The 24,755-nt window shown below is 41.8% G+C and overlaps 1 long non-coding RNA gene across 1 annotated transcript; it reads right to left on the bottom strand.

Annotated features, from left to right (window-relative positions):
• Positions 1 to 8,165: 8,165 nt before the first annotated feature.
• LOC132392407 (uncharacterized) lies at positions 8,166 to 21,020 on the bottom strand. The gene is made up of 3 exons (XR_009511526.1): positions 20,922 to 21,020; positions 15,740 to 15,921; positions 8,166 to 9,141 (listed from the first exon to the last, which is right to left on the bottom strand). It is a non-coding gene; the product is annotated as an uncharacterized LOC132392407 (long non-coding RNA).
• Positions 21,021 to 24,755: the final 3,735 nt, after the last annotated feature.

Raw genomic sequence — 24,755 nt, 5'->3', positions numbered from 1 at the left:
CTGCAGGAAACAATCTAAAACCTGTGGAATTTTGGAAGATGACAGCCAGTATATCCACTACGTCCGTAACCCAGGATGCATATCATCAGGTCCTGGGGATATTGTTGTCTTTCAGGTCCCATGACTTGCACAGTGAATAGTAAGGCACTGAGGAGTGTGATAGAACAGAGGTAATATACATCCATAATGCCTTGAAATGGCATCATAGGTAGATAGGGTTATAAAGAAAGCTTTTTGCACATGGCCTGCATCAATCAAAGTAATGAGTACAGGCAAAGGGATGTCATGTTGAAGTTGTATCAGTTGGTGGTGAAGCCTAATTTGGAGTACTGAATGCAGTTTTTGTCACCTACAGGAAAGATATCAATAAAATTGAAAGAGTACAAAGAAAATTTACAAGAATGGTGACAGAGCTTGAGAACCTGAGTTATAGGGAAAAGTTGAACAGGTTAGGACTTTATTTCTTACAGCATAAGGCATAAGTGAGGGCATGAGGGGAAATTTGATAAAGATATAAAAAATTATTTGGGTGGCCTGATCTCTACCAAAGGAAGTGTAAGTCACTCCTTCCCTCTGCTCTCCTGCAGGACCCCCTTGGGCAAGATGTGATACCTACTTAGCCCCCACCCCCCCACCAATCAGGGTCATGTAAAGCCATATGAGCAGATGGTGCATAGCAAAAGTCCTGCTTATGTGACCACTAATTCCAGGCTGACAATCTCTGAAGACTACTAATAATAGTTCGGGTCACCTGTCTTGTAAAGACACTGCCCAGAAGAAAGTAAAGGTAATCCACTTCTGTAGAAAAAATTGCCAGGAATAATCATGGTGATGAGACCATGATTGCCTGTGTCATATGACATAGCACACAATGATGATGATTATACAAAATCATGAGGGGGGTGGATAGGGTATATGGAAGGTGGCCTTTTTCACTGAGGTCGAGTGAGACTATAACTAAAGGTCATAAATTCAGGTGAAAAGTGAAATACTCAAGGGGAAACTGAAGGGGAGCTTCACTCAGGCTGGTAAGCGTGTGGAATGAGCAGCCAGTGGAAGTGGTGAATGCAGGTTTGATTTCAACATCTGAGAACATTTTGGATAAATGGATGGATCAGAGGAGCAAGGAGGGCTATAAACCAGGTGTAATTTGATGGAACTAGGCAGAATATCAGTTTAGCAGTGACTAGATGGGCCAAAGGGCCTGTTTCTGAACTGTAGTAGCGTACCATGTTACTAAAGATAATTAGTAACTAATGATTTACTCACTATAATTGAAGGGTCTTCCTTCATGAAGATGGATGCAAAGTATTGGTTTCTTGTTTAATTAGCCCTTAAAGGTCTTGGCCCAAAACTGTTTATTCCCCTCCGTAGATGCTACCTGACTTGCTGGGTTCCTCCACCATTTTGTTTGTGTTGCTCAAGAATATGAAAGAAAGCGATTGGTTTTATCTGTCACATGCACATTGAAACAGACAGTGAAATGCTCTGTTTGCATCAAGGACATGCTGGGAGTTGCCTACAAGTGTTACCATGTGTCTGCTGCCAACATAACATGCCCACAATGTCCTAACCTTCCTTAACTTGTATATGTTGTGAATTTAATATCTTAGTTATATTTGAGTAATTTTGTAAATATATTGTTTGATAAAGCATTCTTGTTCGTTTCAATAATTAATTACAAGTAATATGTAAAAATAGGTAAATTGCACATGTCATCATGCTACTACATGACAGAGCGAGCCTCTGTTAAATTAAACTTGAAGTTACACCCACGTTCTTAAAACTCCCATGTTTTCTTTGAATTAATTTAATGTTTTGAAATTACAAAACATAATAGTATTGACCAACTAACTGTGGGAGGAAACTGGAACACCCAGAGGAAACCCACATGGTCAGAGGGAGAATGTATGAACTCCTTACAGACAGCGGCCGGAATTGAACCTTGATCTTACGACTGGCAGTGTCAAGTGTTACACTAGCCACTATGCTACTGTGCCGCACCTCCAGATCTCCAGCATCTGCAGAATTTCTTGTGTTTGTGTTTATATTTCTTGCCTTTTTCCTTATTCTCTATAACTATCCTGACTCAGTCTACAGGGGACACATGTAAACTTTTGCTAGCATGTTTATTTTCAGATTTCTATAGAACAATCTATGTTTCCAACTACTTTTATACATTCCCTTTGCATATCGATGCTTTTGTGTTGAATTCTGACATTTTCCCAGTCCTGGGACATAGCTTTTTTTGTCAACATGATTAGTCTTTGATCTAATGTTATCTTTTACTTCCCTTGATTCCCACGACTGGGCCTCATTTCTCACTGCGCAGTGGCAATTCCTTGAGTACACCAGCACTTACAGTTATATGAACTTGAAAGAGCTTGAGTAGACAGACCAAAATATCTGTCCAACCTGGCCGGATTGGTCCCATTTTAGCGACTGCAGTAAAATAACCACTTCATCAGAATCAGAATCAGTGGAATATATCGTGATATTTGTTGAATATATCAGTGGAATATATCGTGATATTTGTTGTTTTGTGGCAGCAGCACATTGCAATATGTAATTTTTTAAAACTATAAATTACTATTACAAGTATATAGAAAAGTACAGCACATAATACGCCACTCAACCCATCTAGTCCATGTCTAACCATTTAAACTGTCTACACCTATCTGTCTGTACCAGGACCATAGCCCTCCGTACCCCTACCTATCCAAACTTCTCTTTAATGTTGAAATCAAACTTACATGAACTACTTGTGCTGACAGCTTGTTCCACGCTTTCACGACCCTCTGCGTGAAGAAGTTTCCCCTCATATTCCCCTTAAGGATTTCACCTTTCACCCTTAACCCATGACTTCTGGTTGTTGTCCCACTCAACCTTAGTGGAAAAAGCCTGCTTGCGTTTACCCTATCTACACCCCTCATAGTTTTATACACCTCTATCAAAACTCCCGTCAATCTTCCACATTCCAGGGAATAAAGTCCTACATATAAAAGAAGAAAATTAAGTTGTTTAAAAAGAGAGGAAAAAATGTACTAAGGTAGTATATTAATTGGTTCAGTGTCCATTCAGAAATTTGATGGTGGACGGGAAGAAGCTGTTCCTAAATCATTAATTGTGTGTCTTCTAGCTCTGTACCTCCTCCCTGATGGCAGCAATGAGAATACACCATATGCTGGGTGATGGGTGTCCTTAATAATGGATGCCGCCTTTTTGAAACACTATTTATTGAAGGTGTTCTGGATGCTGGGGAGGCTAGTACCCATGATCAACCTGGCAGAGTTTACTACTTTCTACAGCTTTAGAATCACGATTGTAAAAAGCTTCAGGAATTTGGATTCATAAACAATAGAAAATCTGCTGATGCTGGAAATCCAAGCAACATACACAAAATGCTGGAGGAACTCAGCAAGCTGAGCAGCATCTATGGGACCTTTTGAAAGGTCTCGGTCTGAAACATTGACTATACTCTTTTTAGTCCTGCCGAAGAGTCTCAGTCCGAAACATCAAATGTGTTCTTTTAAGTCCTGCTGAAGAGTCTTGACCCAAAAGGTTGACTGTGCTCTTCTTCATAGATGCTACCTGGCCTGCTGAGTTCTTCCAGCATTTTGTGTGCGTTGCAGGAATTTGAACTACCATGTTGACATGAAGTCACAAGTGTATCAACGTTCATAAACATGACACGAAGATAGATGGAGGGGCTGCTAGTGCTGAGGAAGCAGAGAGGATGCAGAAGGTCTCAATCAGTTTAAGAAAATAGGTAATGAAGTGGCAGAAGGGATACAGTATTGAGAAGTGTATGGTCATGCACTTTGGTAGAGGAATAAAAGCGTAGACTATTTTCTAAGCTAGGAGAAAATTAAAAAATCTGAGTTACAAAAGGACTTGGGAGTCCTTGTGCAGGATTCCCTAAAGATAATTTTGCAGGTTGAATCAATGATGAGGAAGGCAAATGCAATGTTGGCATTCATTTCAAGGGGACTAGAATATAAAAGGAAGGATATAATGCTGAGGCTTTATAAGGCATTGGTCCGACTGCACTTGGAGGATTGTGAGCAGCTTTGGGTCCTTTACTTCAGAAAGGATGTGCTAATATTGGAGAGGGTTCAAAGGATATTCACAAGAATGATTCCAGGAATGAAATCCTTATCATATGAGGAATGATTGATGGCTCTGGGCCTGTACTCACAGGAATTTAGAAGAATAAAGAGTGATCTCATTGAAACCTATAATATGTTGAAAGGCCTCTCTGGAGTGGATGTGGAGAGGATGTTTCCATGTAAGAATGTGACAGGCAATCATTGGCAGTCTGAGTCTTAAAGGGACAGCAGCATCTGACCGTACACCAGGGAATTGGAGCGCCCAAACTTGGATGCTTGCCGCTGTTCAGCTGGGGCCAAGCCACATATGCCTCTTATCATCTTGTCCACCTCTTGTATTCTTGCCCTCCTGACCAAGATGTACACATCAGAAAACTGAAGGACAGGAAATCTGACTTTGTGTTTCACTCAGCTGCATCTCCTCCAGTGGACATAAATAAAAACAGAAATGCAAAGGTTTAAAGAATGCATGAACACTCCCACAGAACAGAGATCTGGGAATCCATTCCTTAATATTTCATCTTTCTCCTTTCCTATCCCTTTGAGCAGAAATTAACCCTTAGTTTCCCTTGTCTTTTCTCACTCTCCAGTCCCATTGCAGGCCTCATACCGATTTTCAAGCTTGTTGTCAGAAATCAACTACAACAAGGGATGTGCATCAGAATCAGACTTAATATCACTGACATATGTCATGAAATTTGTTATCTTTCAGCAGCAGTACAATGCAATGCATAATAATAAAAACTAATACAGTCGGCCCTCCTTATCCGCGGGTTCCTCATTTATGGATTCAACCAACCGCGGATTGGGAAAACCTGGAAGTTCTCTCTCCAGCACTTGTTGTTTGAGCATGTACAGACTTTTGTTTCTTGTCATTATTCCCTAAACAATACAGTATAACAACTATTTACATGGTATTAGGTATTATAAGTAATCTAGAGATGATTTAAGGTATATGGGAGGATGTGCATAGGTTACTGCGGATTGGGATCGAAAAAAACTGATAGTTCTCTCTCCAGCACTCGTCGTTTGAGCATGTACAGACTTTTTTTTCTTGTCATTATTCTCTAAACAATACAGTATAACAACTATTTACATTGCATTTACATTGTATTAGGTATTATAAGTAAGTCAGAACAGGTACATCCGGTATTATTTAGCATCAGTTAGTCAAACGTTTGTCTTAATATATAGTATATATTTTACCTTTCTATGCATATAAAACACTTAAGAAACATATGTATTTCAGTAATTAAACCACTGTGTTGCTTAGTAATAATTGTAGCTTTCATCGGGGCAGGACCTTTCACATGCTCCATTATTCTCACTTTATCCTTTAAAATTGTTCTGGTCGTTGACCGCCTGTAGCCTAACGCTTTTCCAATGACTGATGGCATTTCACCTCTTTCCGATCGCTTTATTATTTCCACTTATTTTCAATCGTGATCATTTTCCGTCAACGGAAAACGGAATTTTTCTGCAGAAGTGGTTTGCCATTGCCCTCTTCTGGGCAGTATCTTTACAAGATGGGTGACCCCAGCCATTATCAATGCTCTTCAGAGATTGTCTGCCTGGTGTCAGTGGCCACAAAATCAGGACTTGTGATATGCATCGGCTGCTCATATGACCATCCACCACCTGCTCCCATGGCTTCACGTGCCCTGTTTGGGGAGTGGGGATTAAGCAGGTGCTACACCTTGCCAAAGGGTAACCTGCAGGCTAACAGAGGGAAGGAGTGCCTTACACTTCCTTTGGTAGTGACCTATCTCCACCCCACCACGCCAAATTACAATAAGAAATATAACTTTAAGAAGTGCACAAAGAGAGCAAAAAAAAAGAAAAGAAGTAGTGAGGTAGTGTACTATACATGTGTTTATTGTCCATTCAGAAATCTGATTGTGGTAGGGAAGAGCAAAGGTTGAATGTGTGCCTTCAGCCTCCTTCTTGATGGTAGTAATGAGAAGAGGGCATGTCCTGGGTGACAGGGGTCTTTAATGATGGAGGTTCTAAAGCATGCATCAGTATTTGCATTAATAATATTATACTGCTAAATTGTTCCATCCATTTGGATGCAGTATATCCTTATTTTAACCATTTATCGGACAAAGGGAGAAGGAGCATTTATTGAAGGAATGAAGATATTTGTATATTGATATATTTTTTTATTATTGTTATATGAAGTAGAGACGAAGAAGAAAGCCCTTAACTCTGAGTGGAGAAATCAGGACGCCATCATGACGGTGTTTTTTTTAGCAGGCTTTCTTGTTTTTACGAGGCCGAGTTGTAGCTCGACGCTCAACCCAGCACGGATGGAAAGCGTGCAAGGGAGCCGATTGGATTCGAACTCGGGAGCCTTCGCTCCGAAGTCCGGCGCTGATGCCACTAGCTGGCCCATTATCATATGAACGGAGGTACAATGAAAAACTCTTTTGCATGCTGTCCATACAGGTCAGTATCAGAATCAGGATAATTCAGGTTTAGTTCCACTGACAAATGGCTTGAAATGTGCTACTTTGTGGCTGCAGTACAGTGCAATATATAAAAATGACTATACTTACAATAAACAAATGGAGGATTAATGAGGTAGAGTTCATGAGTTCATGGACTGTTCATAAATCTGATGATGAAGGGGAAGAAGCTGCTCCCAGAGCATTGAGTGCAGGTCCTGGGGTTCCTGTACATGCTCCCTGATAGCAATGATGAGTAGAAGGCATTTCCTGGATAATGATTGTCCTTAATGATGGATGCCACCTTCTTGAGGCACCAAGTCTTGAAGATACCCTCAAAGGTGTGGAGGTTTGTGCCCGTGATGGAGCTGGCTGTGTCTACAATGCTCTGCAGCCTCTTGTGGTCCTGTGCATTGGAGCCTCCACAACAGATCATCACGGTCCGAAGGGCAGGACTGTTCTATGTTCTAGATGGACATACTTTTAAAGAGGCAAACATTGAGCTGTTCATGGAGGGAATGGAACAAACTAATGGGATAACTCAGAATGAGTGATTTTATTAATCCCTCTGCCTGTTTCATCCTTGAATCTGGTACAGCTACAGTGGGCTGAGTAGCCTCCCTCTGTGCTCTATGATATTATATTTCTAAGACTTAAATTACAAATTTTATTTTTGTTTTTTAAGCAATATTTCAGTCTTGGGCATGATAAAACTCCAGCGTGCCTTTGCAACTCCGTAATCCCCAAACAAGCATCACTGTTCAAATTGGAGTGAATAGACTTTCAAAATATGACTTCGTCCGAAGGTCTTTGATGGTTGCTGGCAGTCGAGACTGATCCCTCTCTGAGCTGCGAACCACTGATGGAATCCGAGGCGACCTCACAACATGCAGCTAGCTCACAGCCTGACTTTGTTCCTCAGCCAAACCTCATGCTTCGCGGAGAGGAAAAGTCAACTTGCAGTCAATGAGAGAAAAAACACAAGCATTAAATATGATTACGTCCCTTGGCAAAGCCCCACTCACTTTCCCTGTCTGAGGAACTTCTTATAGATAGGCTTGTTACCTGGGTCTATATCATGAATGTTGGTTTTAAGGGCTTCCCCTCAAGTAACCAACAGATTATGCTATCAATTGATATCAAAGTTCAAAGTAAATTTATTATCAAAGTACATATATGTCACCATATTCTATCCTGAGGTTCATTTTCTTATGGGTATTCACAGAAAAATAGAAAGAAACACAAGAGAATCAGTAAAATATACGCATGATGGACAGACAAACATACGACTGAGATTATGACATGGTCATAGAAAGATGAAACAACAAACCAAAGTACAGCATGGGAACAGGTTCTTCCGTCCATGATATTTACAAAGCCAAATTAAACTAAATCTCCTTTGTCTGTATATGATCCACATCCCTTCATACCCTGCATATTCAAAGTCAAGTTTATTGTCTCACACACACACACACACGTACATGAGAAACCTGGCGACAGGATCATCACAGGTAGATAGCATGAGACATATAACATCCACTATGATATCAAATTGTACAAGAAAGATCACAATGAGAACAATTAGATGATGGGGAAGGAATGCCAATAATGTACTGGGAAGGGTTCATGTGGCTACATATAAACATCTTAAACCCCACAATTTTATCTGATTCCAACACTACCTCTGACAGTCTGTTCCAGGCACCCACCACTTTTGTGCAAAAACTTGTACCGTACATCCCTCAACATTCTCCCCTCTCACCTTAAATACATGTCAGACCTTCCCCCAACTTCTGATGCTTCAGAGAAAACAACACAAGCTTGTTCACAAACACCCTAAGCTCGTCAATTTCATCAACTTTGCCTCCAACACCCACCTTGCCCTCAAATTCATTTGGTCCATTTCTGACACCATTCTCCACACTCCCAATTTCTCGGGAGGGGCGAACTGTCTACTGACATCTTTTACATGGCTATTCCCACGACTATCTTGACTATCCTGACTATACCTCGTCCTTCCTGTAAAAATGCTATTCCCTTTCCTCAGTTCCTTCATTTCCACCGCATCTGCTCCCAGAATGAAGCTTTCCTTTCCAGGACATCAAAGATGTCTTCGTTCTTCAAAGAACAGGGTTTCCCTTCCTCCACCATTGATGCTGCCCTCGCTCACATCTCCTCCATTTGCTGATATCCATGTTCACACCATCTTACCATTGCCTTTTCAGTGATAGAGTTCCTCTTGTCCTTCCCTAGTACCCCATGATTCTTTGCACCCTACACATCAGTCTTCGCCATTTCCACTTTCAACAGGATCCTACCACCAACCTTATCATTACTTTACTCCCACTCTCCATTTTCCACAGGGATCACACCCTCCATGAGCCCCTTGTCCACTCATTCTTACCTACTTATCTCCCTCCTGGCACATAACCCTGTTAGCAACAGAAATGCAGCACTTACCCATTCACTTCCATTCAGGGCACCAAATAGTCCTTAAAGTTGAGGCAACACGTCGCCTTCAAATTTTTTGGGGTCGTCTACTGTATTCTGTGCTCCTGGTACAGCCTCCTCTACATTGGTGAGACCTGGCATAAATCGGGGGATCATTTCATTGAGCACCTCCATTCTATCCATGATAAGCAGAATTTCCTGGTGGGCAACTATTTTAATTCATATTCCCATTCCCATTTTGATATGTTATTGTATGCCACAGTGAAGCCACTCACAGGGTGGAGGAGCAACACCTCATATTCCATCTAGGTAGCCTCCAACCTAATGGCTTAAGCATCGATTTCTTCTCCTAGTAAGTTCTTTTTTATCCCCTCCCCCTTCCCTCTCTATTCCCCACTCTGGCCTCATAGGGCTTCTCCTCACCTCCTCCTGGTGTCTCTCCTCCTTCCCTTTTTCCCATGGTTCACTCTCCTCTCCTATCAGATTATTTCTTCTCCAGCCCTTTAATTTTTTTTCCTCATATCAGCTCCTATCTTCTGTCTTCATCCACCCACTTAGCTTCAACGATCCCCTTCTAGCTTATCCTCCCTCCCCCCACCTTTTTATTGTCATCTTCCCCCTTCCTTTCCAGTCCTGATGAAGGTTCTTGCCTGAAAAGTCGACTATTTATTCATTTCCGTAGTTGCCTGTGCTGCTGAGCTCTTCCAGCAATTTGTGTGCATTGCTTTGGATTTCCAGCACTCGCAGAATTCCTTATGTTTATGAGTTTGCCCAACCTCTCCTTATATCCCACACCCTTTAATCCAGTCAGAATCTTGGTGAGCCTCTTCTACCATCTCCTCCAAAGCTCTCACATCCTTCCAGTAATGGGACAACCAAAACTGCAGAGAATACTCAAGGTCGGCCTAACCAATGGTTTCTACAACTACAGTGTGATTTCCTCACTCTTATACTCCAAGTCCTGCAAAGGAAAGGTGTACTTGATTCTGAAGGAATTGGATTCAGGATTTAAGATTGTTTCATGTCATTTCCAGTACACAAGTGTAAAGGAGAACAAAATAAATGTTACTCTGATTCTGATACAGCACAAAAAAGCACAATAAGATAAAGAACACAATAATAAAAAAACACAATAAATACAAATGCATAAGATAGCTTGTATGCATAGATTGATTGTCTGTCCATTAAGTGGCAGTGGGCACAGGAGTGTCTGTACATAAGGTGACTCTGAAAGGAAATGATCAAGTAGTGGTGGTTGGGGCTGTGGAGGGGTGTGTTTGTGAGTGGAGGTGTTAATCAACTTTACTGCCTGGGGAAAGTAACAGTTTTTGAGTCTGGTGGCCTTGGTGTTGATGTTGAAGAGGCTCCTCTCTGATGTTACTGGCTCTTTTCCAGCATGGTAAGTAAAGCATGGCTGATAAGGTGACTTCAGATCATCCAGAAATGATTTACCACTGATTAAGTTGTTGTTTTGATGTGATTCATTATGTTATTGTATAGCAAGTGGCAAGAAATACCACTCAGATAATCTATTTTAAAATGTGAAGTATTTCATTTTGGAAGGTTGAATTTGAACGCAGAGTACAGGTTAGTGGCAGCATTCTTAGTGTGGAGGAACAGAGGGATCTTGAGGTCTATGTCCATAGATCCCTCAAAGTTGCCATGTAAGTTGATAGAGTTGCTAAGAAGGAGCATGATGTGTTGGTCTTAATTAGAATTATGGGGCATCTTTTATGAAGATAGGTTGAGCGAGCTAGGACTTTTCCCTTTGGAGAAAAGGAAGATGAAAGGTTTACAAGATAATAAGAAGCATAGACTGAGTGGACAGCTGGAGACTTTTTTCCCCCCAGAGCTGAAATGGCTAATACAAGAGGACATAATATTAAGCTGATTGGAGGAAAGTATAGGGGGGGGGGGATGGCAGAGGTAGGTTTGATGACACAGAGAGCAGTGGTTGTATGGAATGTGCTGCCAGGTGTGGTCACAGAGGCAGATACATTAGGAACATATAAAAACTTTTAGATAAGCTCATGGTTGATAGATAATTAGAGGGCTAAGCAGGAAGGAAGTGTTAGATTGGTCCTAGAGTAGGTTAAAAGATTAGCGCATCATCGTGAGCCAAAGAAACTGGGCTGTTCTGTAATGCTCTATGCTCTATATTCTAAGCATTTACTGATTTTATCTGCCTTTGTAATTGCTAAAGAGCTTAGAGATACTGCAATAAATAGAGATCTCAATACTGAGATCTGAATAATGGCATTTTCTTCTTTATTTTGCTAGTTGCTTGACCTGAAAATGACTTAAATCAGGGCTGTATCTAAGGTTTAGATCATAAATTCCTGCTCGGAGGTTTAGCTGCCTTGCTGGAAATACTATCAATGAGAAAAATAACCTGTCACATTGTAAGGCAGAGCAACAGTACATGTGAATGTTTTCCTCAGTGCTAGTTCAGGCAGGGCCTGCCAAGTTCAGTTACACTCAGTGGGTTTACCAAAGGAAGAAATACAGAAAATCTGACGATCTCCCACAGGTACTGTAATTAAAATTATCCCTTGCCTCACCCATGAGTTCAGCATCATTCATAGTTGGCCATTCATCACAGATTTTGTTTTATTGCGGGGGTAAAGTTATTCAGTTGCACCTATTTCCTTGCTCATTTAGAAGGAATGCAGGGACTATGTCTTTGCCAGATGGATGTTTATATACTTAGTGTTATGCCCAGAGTAGAGTTTCTCACTCATCTCTTCCCACCTTCTTCTCTCTCACCCCATTCCAACACTCGGGCGGACTACACTGACTGAGAAATATAATCCAACAAGGCATGTAGTGGAGTGCAATGGGACTGAGGAGCAATGCATCATGGGGCCTGGGACCCTTTGAGAAGAAACAGTCACAGCCAAAACAGTCATTTCTTGGAAATGAGCTGCCAACCCAGTGTAGGGCTAACATCACTCATATAGGAACCTGCATTTGACTTACACATGTGGGTAAAATAGGTGAGCAGATAAAAATGAAGGGAAGCCTCTCCTTATCTTTAGATGTTTGTCTAATGCAACATTATACCTCATCCTATTATTTGGCTTCACATTGCCTTTGTACATTCTAGGAAAGAATATCCACTAAAACCAGAAGCAATATTCAGCAGAGCTGTGAAAAAGCAATAACCTGTTTTCTTTGGAACTGCTCTGGCTTCTGCTGTAATGTTGGCCTGGTTTCCTTTGGTGGCCACACACATTGAGATGTTTGTGTGTTAGATTACTTGAGGACCTGCCGAGTGGTAAGGCTGACGTTCCACAGTGCTGGCCCTGGTAGGGAGGACATTCTGGCTTCATGTCCACACAAACAGGTGTCATTCCAGGATTGTGTCATCCAGCCTGGATTTCACAACGTGGTCCTCTATTTGGCTGTGACAAGACTCAAAACCATTTGCCATATTCACATAGGAAGTGAGCTTTATTTAATTTGCAGCGGAGCAAAGGTCACCAAGGTGAGAGTTTTGTCATTTTTAGAGGCTGAAGGAGGCAATCATTCTATTTATTTACTGCATGGAACAAGCTGTCCCTTTCAGCAACACTCCTATTTAACCCTAGCCTAATCATAGGACAATTTACAATGACTAGTTAACCTGCTAACTGGTAAGTCTTTGGAAAGAGGGAGGAAACTGGAACACCTGGAGGAAACCCATGCATTCCATGGGGAGGAAGCATAAACTCCATCCAGACGGTGCCGGAATTGAACTCTGAACTCTGACGCCCGAGCTGTACTGGCTTCCCACTAACTGCACCACCACTGTGGCACCCTATCACAAGATTCCACTAAGCTGTTGATTTGAAGAAATTGTAATGCTGATAGAACAGGAATTTGCCAGGACTGAATGGCAGAGAGACCATACAGCCTATATCTGTTTATTAATTTATTTTATTTTATTTAGAGATTTCTTTTATTATCAAAGTCAGAATCGGAAACAGGTTTATTATCACTGATATATGTCGTGAAATTTGTTGTTTTGTGCTACAGTGCAATATATAAAAATACTATAAATTACAATAAGAAAAGTATATATGATATAAAATAATATATTGGATTGTTAATAATATATTGGATATCATGGATTGTTAAGAAATCAGATGGTAGACGGAAGGAAGCTGTTCATAAAGCATAGAGTGCATGTCTTCAGGCTCCTGACCCTCGTCCCTGATGGTAGGGTTGCAATTATTGTGACACCACTACAGCTCGGATGTTCTGGAGTTTGGACTTTAATTCTGGTGCTGACTGTAAAGAGTCTGTACGTCCTCTCCGTGCAAGGCATGGGTTTTTTCCCAGGTGCTCTGGTTTCCTCCCACTGTCCAAAGACGTACTGGGTAGCTTAATCGGTTATTGTAAAGTGTCCTGTGATTAGGTTAGGGCTAACCAGGTCTGGCAGGGGGTTGCTGGGGCGGCGTGGTTCAAGGAGCTGGGAGGGCCAACTCTGCACTGTATTGCTAAATTTAAAAAAATACTAAAATCACGATCCGCGGACATGTCCTGAGCGACGGGGGTTCTTAATGATGAATGGCAACTTTTTCAGATGTCACTTTTTAAATATGTGCTGATTGGTGGGGTGGCTATTGCCCATGATGGAGCTGGCTGAGTCTACAAACTTATGCAACTTTGTTCCTATCCTGTGCATTGGCTCCTCAATACAAACAGACATACTTTATTGATCCCAAGGGAAATTGGGTTTCATTACAGCCGCACCAAGAACAGTGAAGAAATATAGCAATATAAGACCATAAATAATTAAATAATAATAATCATGCCAAGTGGAAATAATTCCAGGACCAGCTTATTGGCTCAGGGTGTCTGACACTCCAAGGGAGGAGTTGTAAAGTTTGATGGCCACAGGCAGGAATGACTTCCTGTGACGCTCAGTGTTACATCTCAGTGGAATGAGTCTCTGGCTGAATGTACTCCTGTGCCTAACCAGTACACTATGGCGTGGATGGGAGACATTGTCCAAGATGGCATGCAACTTGGACAGCATCCTCTTTTCAGACACCACCGTTGGAGAGCCCAGTTCCACCCCCACAACATCACTGGCCTCATGAATGAGTTTGTTGATTCTGTTGGTGTCTGCTACCCTCAGCCTGCTGCCCCAGCACACAACAGCAAACATGATAGCACTGGCCACCACAGCCTCACAGAACATCCTCAGCATCGTCTGGCAGATGTCAGATGAGGTTAGAGAGACTGGGCTTGTACATGCTGGAATTAAGGAGATTGAGAGGGGATCTGATTGCAACATATAAGATTATTAAGGGATTGGACAAGATAGAGGCAGGAAATATGTTCCAGATGCTGGAAGAGTCCAGTACCAGAGGGCATGGTTTGAGAATAAGGGGTAGGTCATTTAGGACAGAGTTAAGGAAAAACTTCTTCTCCCAGAGAGTTGTGGAGGTGTGGAATGCACTACCTCAGAAGGCAGTGGAGGCCAATTCTCTGGATGCTTTCAAGAAGGAGCTAGATAGGTATCTTATGGATAGGAGAATCAAGCCATATGGGGACAAGGCAGGAACCGGGTATTGATAGTAGATGATCAGTCATGATCTCAGAATGGTGGTGCAGGCTCAAAGGGCTGAATGGTCTACTTCTGCACCTGTTGTCTATTGTCTATATGAAGGAGAATAGCACTATAGCGTTCTAATAGCTTAGCAGCTAGTGCAGTGCTTTACAACACCAGCAACCACCAACCGGGATTCAGTTCATGTCGTTGCTGCATGTATCTTAATTTTCTTAATCTGTGTGTATTAATTGTTATACCTGATAAGTCCTGTTTAATCTTGTCAAGTCAATTGTGACTGGCTCATGTTTCCCACTTTCTATCATTATTTAAAGGGGACTCTTGTTCAATCCTTGTATGCTTGTGGAGAACGATTTGTCTTGTAGTGTCATTGGAGAGACATAATCTGATTAGGGATAGTAAGCATGACTTTGTCAAGGGCAGAACTGGGCTGAGAAGTAGCAGATGGAGTTCAACACTGATAAGTATGAAATGGTTCATTGCAGTAGATCATATTTGGAGACAGAATTATAATGTTAATGGTAAGATTCTTGGCAGTGTGGAGGATCAGCGAGATCTTTGGGCCTGTGTCCATAGGGCTTTCAAAGATGCTGCGCAAGTTGATAGTGTTGTTAGGAAGGCTTCTGGTGCGAAGGCCTTCATCAACCATGGCACTGAGTTCAAGAGCAGGAGGTAATGTTGTAGCTACATAAGACCTTAGTTAGACCCCACTTGGAGTACTGTATTCAGTTCTGGTCAACGCACTACAGGAAGGGTGTGGATACTCAAGAGATAGTGCAAATGAGGGATACAAGGAGGAGAGGTGTAAAAGATGATGAGAGGCATTGATTGTGTGGATAGCCAGAGGCTTATTCCCAGGGCTGAAATGGCTAATATGAGGGGACATAATTTTAAGGCTCTTGGAAGTAGGTAAAAGGGGGATGTCAGAGGTAAGTTTTTCATGCAGAGAGTGGTGGGTGTGTGGAATGCACTGTCAGTGATGATGGTAGAGGAGGATACAATAGGGTATTTTAAGAGACTCTTAGGTGCATGGAGCTTTGAAAAATAGTGAGCTGTGCAGTAGGGAAATGTTAGACAGTTTCTAGGGTAGTGTATATGGTCGGCACAACATTGTGGACTGAAGGACCTGTAATGTGCTGTAGATTTCTATGTTCTATGTCACTGAGTTGTACCTCTGATGCTCTGTTGGAATTCCTATGTATAACCTCTAGTTTCCATCTCTTCACGGGGAGGGTGCCATTCGTCCACTCCTGGGTTGAGTTGTTGCCAGCTCTCACAGTGACAGAGTTTGCCATTCCTCTGTACTTGGGTCCAGTTCTGCCAGTGACCACCATTACAGGAAGCATGCTACTGACTACGGGTACACAATAGTGAAGAATATACCATCAGGTTTACAATGATGAACATTTGAATATGTTTAAGGCAGAACATTTGTCTATTTAGGGATAGCAGTTCAACACAGGGTAGATGGGCCAAAGGGGCTATTTCTACACTGTAGTGCTCTATGGCTCGATGACTCTAAATATATGCAGTTTTTGATGGAGGCACTGATCTCAAAGGTAATATTTACTGTTGACTGGAGGTAAACATTAATAAATTGAGCAAATAACATGTCCCCAGCCTCTGTGTCTAAATGGTTTACAGGCTTTTAAGGCCTTTCTAGGTTTTGATTGCAATTTTACTGAATGAGTTCTTGATGTGATTGAAGACCCTGTCCCAAATGTTTACTTTGACGTAGCTACCTCCAATGAAAGCACTTACACAGAAGCTCAAGGAATGTTTGATACTGAGTCACATAAGTAGCTTTTAGAACAGGTGACCAAGTTGGTTGCTTTTCTTTGGGAGTGATTTAAAAAACAAGCTGTAGGAACTCAGTGGATCAGGGAACATCAGTGAAGGCAAAGCGATGTTTGAGATTCAGGGTCTAGACCCTCCATCAGGACTGAGAGTGTAGAAGGAAGATAGCTAGTACACAGAGGTGAGGCGGAGTCTGGTTGACAATAGGAGGAACCTGCATCCAGGACATCTTTAAGGAGCAATGCCTCAAAACTGTGACATCTGTCATGAAAGACCCCCATCACCCAGGACATGCCTTCTTCTCCTTCCTACCATCAGGGAGGAGGTGCAGGGCCTGAAGGCACATACTCAGTGATTTAGGAACAGCTTTTTCCCCTCTTCCATACAATTTCCAATCTCTGAATGGATGTTGAACCCATGAACACTACCTTACTATTTTTTTCTTTTATATAATATATATATATACAGTTTACAATTTAGTTTCTATGTACTGCACTGTACTGCTGCCGCATAACAACAAATTTCATGACATACTTCAGTGATGTTAAAGCCGATTCTGATATGGGTGTTGAGGATGGTCAGGCCAAGCCAGGTGAGCAGGTTTGAGATTGAGGCTAATGGGCAATGAATGGAAGCAGGTCAAAGATGGATGAAATGCGGATGAGGGAGGGATAAGCTGAGAAAGAAGAAACCCAGAAGAATAGGTGCCTGGATGATTGGCAGACAGAATGGAAAAGGTGAGCAAAAAGAAAGAGTATTTAGTGGACCAATGAAAATGAGAAAGGAACTCTGGAGAAGTGGGTAACAAACACAAAATGCCAGAGGAGCAAAGAGCCAATATTTTGGGTGGAGACCATTCATCAGGACTGGAAGGGAAAGGGGAAGAAGCCCGAATAAGAATAATAAGAAATCACCTGAAATCGGTAAATTCAATATTTATACTATTTTTGGTTTTTACATACCACACTCGTGTTTATGAATTTTCCACAGAACACTTCCAATAAATGAGTCATAGGGTTAGAGTCACAGAGCCTGGGAACAGGCCCTTGGCCCCAACTCATCCATGTTGCCCAAGATATCCATCTAACCTTTTAAATCTACTCCTCATCTTTCTTCCCCCATTCCTGCTGAAGGATTTTGGCTCAAAACTTCGACTGTACTCTGTTCCATAGATGCTGCCTGGCCTGCTGAGTTCCTCCAGCATTTAGTGTGTGTGGCATCCATCTAAACTAGTCCCGTTTGGCCCATTGCCCTATAAACCTATTTTATCCGTATCCTTGTCAAGGTGTCATTTAAATATTGCTTACGTACCTGCCTCAACCTCATCCTCTGTTCCATATACAGAACATCTTCTGGGTGAAAGCATTTTCTCCTCAGCTTCCTATTAAATATTTGCTCTCTCACCCTAAGGTTATCTCTGTTAGTTCTTGATTCCCCAACTCTGGGAGAAAGACTAAGCACATTCAGAAACAACAGTGAGCAAGCTTTCCAATGATCAATGAACTGTAACTAACTTTAAAGACCTTCCCTATGTGCTGCTCCTTATTGTGGTGGGGAAGTTTGTGTGCCTTAATGATCCCGGGAGCTATACCAGCTGGGACTTCAGTCCCTGGTAGGTTCAACCTTGTTGGGCAGGTTCCAGGTGAAAAGCCAGACGAATACAGCACCTGGTCCTCTCGGTTGTGGGTTGGGTGTAGGGCCAGCAACCCTACCCTGGAAAATCTTTACCGCAACAGAAACCGAAACAGGGAATCTTAATGATGCCGGTGAGAGGAGTGATGCAGAACTGGGAACAGAAATTATGACGGACGGAGATCAAAGCCACCAGGACATCTCTAGACTGAAAGCTAATCTTCTTTCACCCAGAGAAACTATCTATATTTGATGCTGGAATGTTCGAACTTTAAACTTGACACATTCCAGACAAAATGTCTATGACGTATCAAGAAGATCTTCTGGCCTGAGGAAATCAGAAACCAAGACTTGCTTACATCTTGCAATATGGAATCAATCTCAGTTTGTGTGAAGAGAAGATGATGGAGATGGCTGGGCCATGTAATGAGAATTGCAAATGATCAATTAGCAAAAGTAGCACTAAGGTGGACCCCACAGGGAAAGCGAAGTAAGGGCAGGCCCAAAATGACGTGGCGAAGATCTGTGGAAGTAGAACTGAAAGAAGTAGACCTGAACTGGGTAATGGTGAGCAGCAGTGTGAAAGACTGGCAGAAATGGAAGACCCTTGTGGAGGCCCCTTGTGCCACCTAGGCACTAAGGGTTCAGACGACAAACTTTAGAGACCAGACCTAAGGGAGATAGCCTCAAGATTTGGAGGAATGAATTTAGGATGGAGATGAGGAAGAGCTGGATTTCCTAGAGAGTAGTGAATCTGTGGAATTCTCTGCCCAGGGAAGCAGTAGAGGCTACCTCATGACATATTTGATGCACTCCTTTGGTTGGGGTTGATCATGAATGTTGTGTCACAGCCATCTATATCATATGCAAGCCAGTACACAAGCCCGGGCAGTACGATATGGAGAGCAAGTGGTTGCCCACGCAGCAGGCTCCCCTCTCCATGCAGCTGATGACTCCAAAGGAACGGCAGAGACTGATACAGTTCAGTATCAGTGGCATCACAGGAGTTGCCGGTCATCGTTGAACTCAACATAGGGACTCCAGCTCCAGATTTTTCCTCTAAGTTTACTCCTGAAGCCTTCACAAGGCAGCGGACGTTTGAAATAAAAGTTCTTCTTGTCCTAGGTGAGTTGCCAACCACAGTTGATAAGCCCCATCTGTCCGAAATGACTGGTTTTATATTTAATGTGGAACCATTTCTGCTGACAGAAGGGGAAAAGGCAGGTTAATGTTATTAAATATACTTAAGACAAAATTAGGTAGATTTTTGCATGGCAGAGCAATTAAGAGATGGGTAAAAGGGAGGTAGATGAAACTGAGTCTAATGCCAACCATGATTTTATAAATGGCAGAACAGGCTCAACAGACCAGATGCTCGACTCCTGCTTTTGTTTTTGATTCCAGTTTGACTTACGGGAAATCACTTTGCTCAAGTAACCTAGCAGAGTTAAACAGAAGGAAATGCTGAAAATACTCTTCAGGTTCAGCAGGATCAACACAAAACCTTTATATGTTGCTCCAGTTTTCCATCATCCCTGTTTGTCTTGTGTCATTGTAAAACATTGGCTAAGGTGGATTCTTTTAAGATTCAAGATTCAAGTTTATTTATCACATGTACATTGAAACATACTGTAATATCTGGATCTATTTCTCTTAGCACAACAACTCCCTTTAGTACTAATTATTGACTGATAACTTACACATGCACATTGGCTAGTTGCTCTCTCTGCAAAGTGAATACACACATTAACATCTCCTTCGAGTGTGTGCCTTTATTTATTTGATATGCAGTTGTACAGACACAACAAATTGGTGATGAACACGAACCTGAATGTCAGTGAATATCTCCAGATACACTGACAGTTAAGAGGTGAATGAATTCGGATGATGGGAGAGAGACGGCGAGAGGAAAGAGTGAACTGAACCAATACAGAAAAGGAGGTCAGGGAATCTAGAAAAGGCCACACGAGTAACACTGTACAATACACAGTGAAAGATGCCCAACTAGCAAGACTAAAGTAAAAATAGCGTGATGATGACCTTAGTTGGGAAAGTTGACAAATTTGATAGTGTTAATGAGAACTGGGAATTGTATATCAAGAGAGCAGCCCAAGTGACCGGAGGCGAGCCAGAGACTGTCACAGTTGCTTAATGCTAATGAGATGTTTGCAACAGAGAAAGTTGTCTTTGACAAGACACAGGATATATCTGGATGTATTTTTTTTAGTGCATTGACTCGCATTAGCACCAGTTATTTACTGATAACTTACGCATGGGCATGGATTTGTTGCTGCCTCTGCAAAGTGAATACACATGTTAACTTCTCCTGTGAGTTTCTGCTTTTACTTATTTGATATTTGTTATACAGATCAACACATATAGTGCAATGCACCATTTGCAGGTGTCATCAGACGTTCTGTCACCAACACAGCATGGCCACAATGTTTGGCAGAACACAAAACACAGCAAAACAGAACACAACAAGCAACAAAACAACTACAGCAAAACAAGCTCCTGTTCCTTCCTCCCACCTATACGCATATACAGACCTCTAACCGCAAGACAGGCCATATTATTCAGCCTCCGGCCTCCGGTTCCAATGACATGACCCCAAAAGTTAGGCCTCGCACTCTGATCTCAAGATTAGAACTAGGGCATAGCCTCAAGATTCAGGGGAGTAAATTTAGGACAAAGATGAGGAGGAACTGCTCTTCCCAGAGGGTGTGAATCTGTGGAATTCTCTGCCCCATGAAGCAGTGGATGCTACCTCAGAAAATATATTTAAGAAAAGGTTGGATAGATTTTTGCATAGTAGAGGAATTAAGGATCATGGGGAAAAGGCAGGCAGGTGGAGATGAGTCCATGGCCAGACCAGTCATGATCTTATTGAATAACAGAGCAGGCTTGACAAGCCAGATGGCCTACCTCTGCTCCTATTTCTTATGTTCTTATATTCTCCCAGATTCATGAAGCCAGTGTGCTATCGAACTTCATTCCTCCTTCATGGTTCAGATTTGGAGAGGACTGAAATACAAAGCAGAAGCAGTTAGAGTCATACAGTATACACAGTATGAAAACAGTCCCTTCAGCTCAACTTGTCCATGCTGATTAAGGTTCCATCCTTAGCTATACCCTCTTATGCATTTGTCCCATACCCCTTTACACCATTCCTACACATTACCCACCTGAAAGTCTTTTAAATATTAAAACATTAAAATCTTTAAAAGCACAGAGATGAGGCAGGATGGTAGTATAGTGGTTAGAGCCGTTGCTTTACAGTGCCAGGGATCAGAGTTCAATTCCCACTGCTGTCTATATGTTCTCCCCTTTATTACATGGGATCTCCCTTTATCCTCTGGGTGCTCCAGGTTCCTCCCACATTCCAAAGACTTTTGGGTTAGAGTTACTGTGTTGAAGGCATGCTATGCTGGTACCTGAAGCATAGTGACATTTGAGAACCGTCTCCAGCACAATCCTTGCTGATCTGATTTTACACAAATGACGCATTTCAGTGCTTGTTTTGATGTTTTGATGTACATGTGACAAATAAAGCCATTTTATTTAATTTAGATCCAATGCAGCAAGGCAGACTGACAAGAGAGCCTTGCAGATAAATCAGGAAGGAGAAAGAGTCATAGAGTCATAAAAACAGGCCCTTTGGCCCATCTAACCCATGCTGAGTCATTAATCTGCCTAGTCCCATTGAACTGTACCTGGACCATAGCCCTCCATGCCCTTCCCATACATGTACCTATCTGAAGTTTTATTAGATGTTGAAATTGAATCAATATCTACCACTTCCACTGGCAGTTCTTTACCCTGTCAAGATCCACTGAGTGAAGAAGATCCCCCTCATGTTCTCCTTAAACATTTCACCTTTCACCTTTAACCCTTGGCCTCTAGTTTTAATCTCACCCAACCTCAGCGGAAAAAGCCTTTCATTTACCCTTTCTATACCCCTCATAATTTTGTGTTCTCTATCAAATTTCCCCTCGTTTTTCTATGTTCTGGGGAATAAATTCCTAATCTATTTCATTTTTCCCTATAACCCAGGTCCTCAAATCCTGGCAAAATCCTTTTCAATTCTCTCTGCACTCTTCCATTAACATCTTTCCTGTAGGTTACCAAAGCTGCACACAATACTCCAAACTAGGCCTCACCAATGTCTTACACAATTCCAACATAACATCCCAACTCCTGCACTAAATATTTTGAATTATGAAGGCCAATGTACCAAAACCTTTCTTTACAACCCTATCTACCTGTAACACCACTTTCAAGGAATTATGGATCTGTATTCCCAGATCCCTCTGTACTACCACACCGTGCAAGTCCTATACTGATTTGTCCTCCCAAATTGCAACACCTAGCATTAGATTGAACTGGATCTGTGGCTGTGGTCAACAATGATTGACACAGCACTGAACTGACTGACTCAGTGGCTGTGGCCACAGTCTTTAGGTTCTGGACTGGCTTTAGTCACCCCTACGGCTCGTGGCTGTGGATTCACTTTTGGGGACTCTGCAGTTTGGTGCTTACTGTTTAGTGTATTATTTGTTTGATTTTTGCTGTTTCTGTGATTTGTTCCTTTTTTTTGTATGTCTAATGGCCTTGCGTGAGTGTTTTCTTTAAGTGGATTCTATGATGTTTCTTTGTTTTGTGGCTGTCTGCAAGAAGACGAACATCAAGGCTGAATACTGTGTACATACTGTACTTGGAACTTTTAAATTCTATCTGACATTTTTCAGTCCGTTTTCTCAGCTGATCCAGATGGTGCTATAGACTTTGATAGTCTTTCTCGCTGTCCACTAGTTGACTTTGTACTTCAGCAAGAACAACAAGAAAGAAGGAAGAACTGAGGGCAAAAGGGAGTAGGAACAAGGGTTATGCTGTGTAACAATGCCAAACAAATATGGATACAGAGAGTTTCCTATGCACCATAGAAAAAGTCCCAGTCTCTCCTTGTAACCTAAGCCCTATAACATCCTCGTAAAATTCTTTTCTGCTCTCTCCACTTTAATGACATCCTTCCTACAGCAAGGCAACCAGAACTTTACACAGACCCTGAAGACCTAAATTCAATAATTCAGTAACAGCTTCACCCCTCCACCATAAGACTTCTGAACCATCCATTATCCCCTTGAACACTACCTCATTATTCCTTTATAATGAATAATTATTACTTATTCACTTTTATTTATTTTGTCCACTATTATTTATTTATTGCAAATTCTGGCAATTTTTTGTCTTTACCCTGTACTGCTGCCATAAAGCAAACCCAATGATAATAAATCAGATTCAGTGACGGCAAGTGAGCGAAACACTTCCCTCACCAGCCTGTCAACCTGTTTCACCGCAGTGCCGTCATCAGATCCGAATCATGCTCTCTTCTCACTGCTGCCATCAGGAAGGAGGTACAGCACTCACACCACCAGATTCAGGGACAGTTACTACCCCTCAGCCATCAGGATCTTGAGCCAAGCGAGATAACATCACTCAACTTCACTTGTCCCATCATTGAAACGTTCCTGCAAACTGTGGACTCACTTTCATGAGCTCATGTCTTTGATACTTAGAGCTTATTAGTTATTGTTTTTATTATTTATTTTATTCTCTTTCTTTTTGTATTTGCAAAATTTCTTGTTTTTTCACATTGGTTGTTGTTTGTCCTTTTGGGTGATGCTGTTCATTGATTCTATTGTGTTTCTTGTATTTATATTTATATTTTATTTTATTGAGATACAGTGCAGAGTAGGGCCCATCCGGCACTTTGAGCTGCACTGCCCAGCAACCCATGATTTCACCCTAGCTAATCAGGGGTCAATTTTACAATGACCAATTACTCTACTAACCACGATGTCTTTGGACTGTGGGAGGAAACCAGAGCACCCAGAGGGCACCCACACAGTCACAAGGAGGATATACAAACCTCTTACAGACAGTGTTGGAATTGAACTCTGACACACCTAGCTATAATAGCGTTGTGCTAACCCTCATGGGCATGCGGAGAACATACAACCTTCTTACGGACAGCATTGGGAATTGAACCCAGTTAACTAGTACTGTAAAGTGTTGTGCTAATCATTACACTACCTTGCCGCTCCTGTGAATGCCTGCAAGAAAATTAATCTCAGGGTTGTATATGGTGACGTATACATACTTTGGTAATAAATTTACTTTGTATTAGAATCAGATTTATTATCACTTAGTTGTTTTATGGCAGCAATACAATAATTTCTGAAACAATAATTATGTGCCTGAACCAGTCAAGCTTCAGACCAATCATAAATCCAAGGTGGATCTTCTAATAACAGTGATGCCAAGATTCAGTGGTCAGACTCTGTCCTGTTGGGCATGAATATGGTATGGCACTCCTGAGGCACCATTACATTGTATCTATATAGCAGCCCTTACCCAACGGCATGGAATTAAGTGTAAACTGAGAGAATCGATGGCCGATTTGATGTCGTCAGATTTATGTGTTGTCCAAAGTGAACAATAAGCTCAGGAATATTTCATCTGCCAACCAAATGATAATGTTGCATGATACAGTGCAATGTTTCAGCATCACTGCGTAGCAGATAATATAATGCTATTACACCACCAGCTGCAAGATAGGAGTTCAATTCCCACCACCGTATGTAAGGAGCTTTCTCCTTCTCCCTGTGACTGTGTGGGTTTCTTCAGGGAGCTTTAGTTTCCTGCCACAATCCAAAGATGTATGGGTTAGGAGTGCTGAGCTGTGGATGTGATACGTTG

This window comes from Hypanus sabinus, chromosome 4 (assembly GCF_030144855.1).
Source record: "Hypanus sabinus isolate sHypSab1 chromosome 4, sHypSab1.hap1, whole genome shotgun sequence".
Taxonomy (NCBI): Eukaryota; Metazoa; Chordata; class Chondrichthyes; order Myliobatiformes; family Dasyatidae; genus Hypanus; species Hypanus sabinus.
The sequence above is the reverse complement of the archived record's forward strand: the minus strand, read 5'-3'. Positions and strand labels throughout refer to the sequence as shown.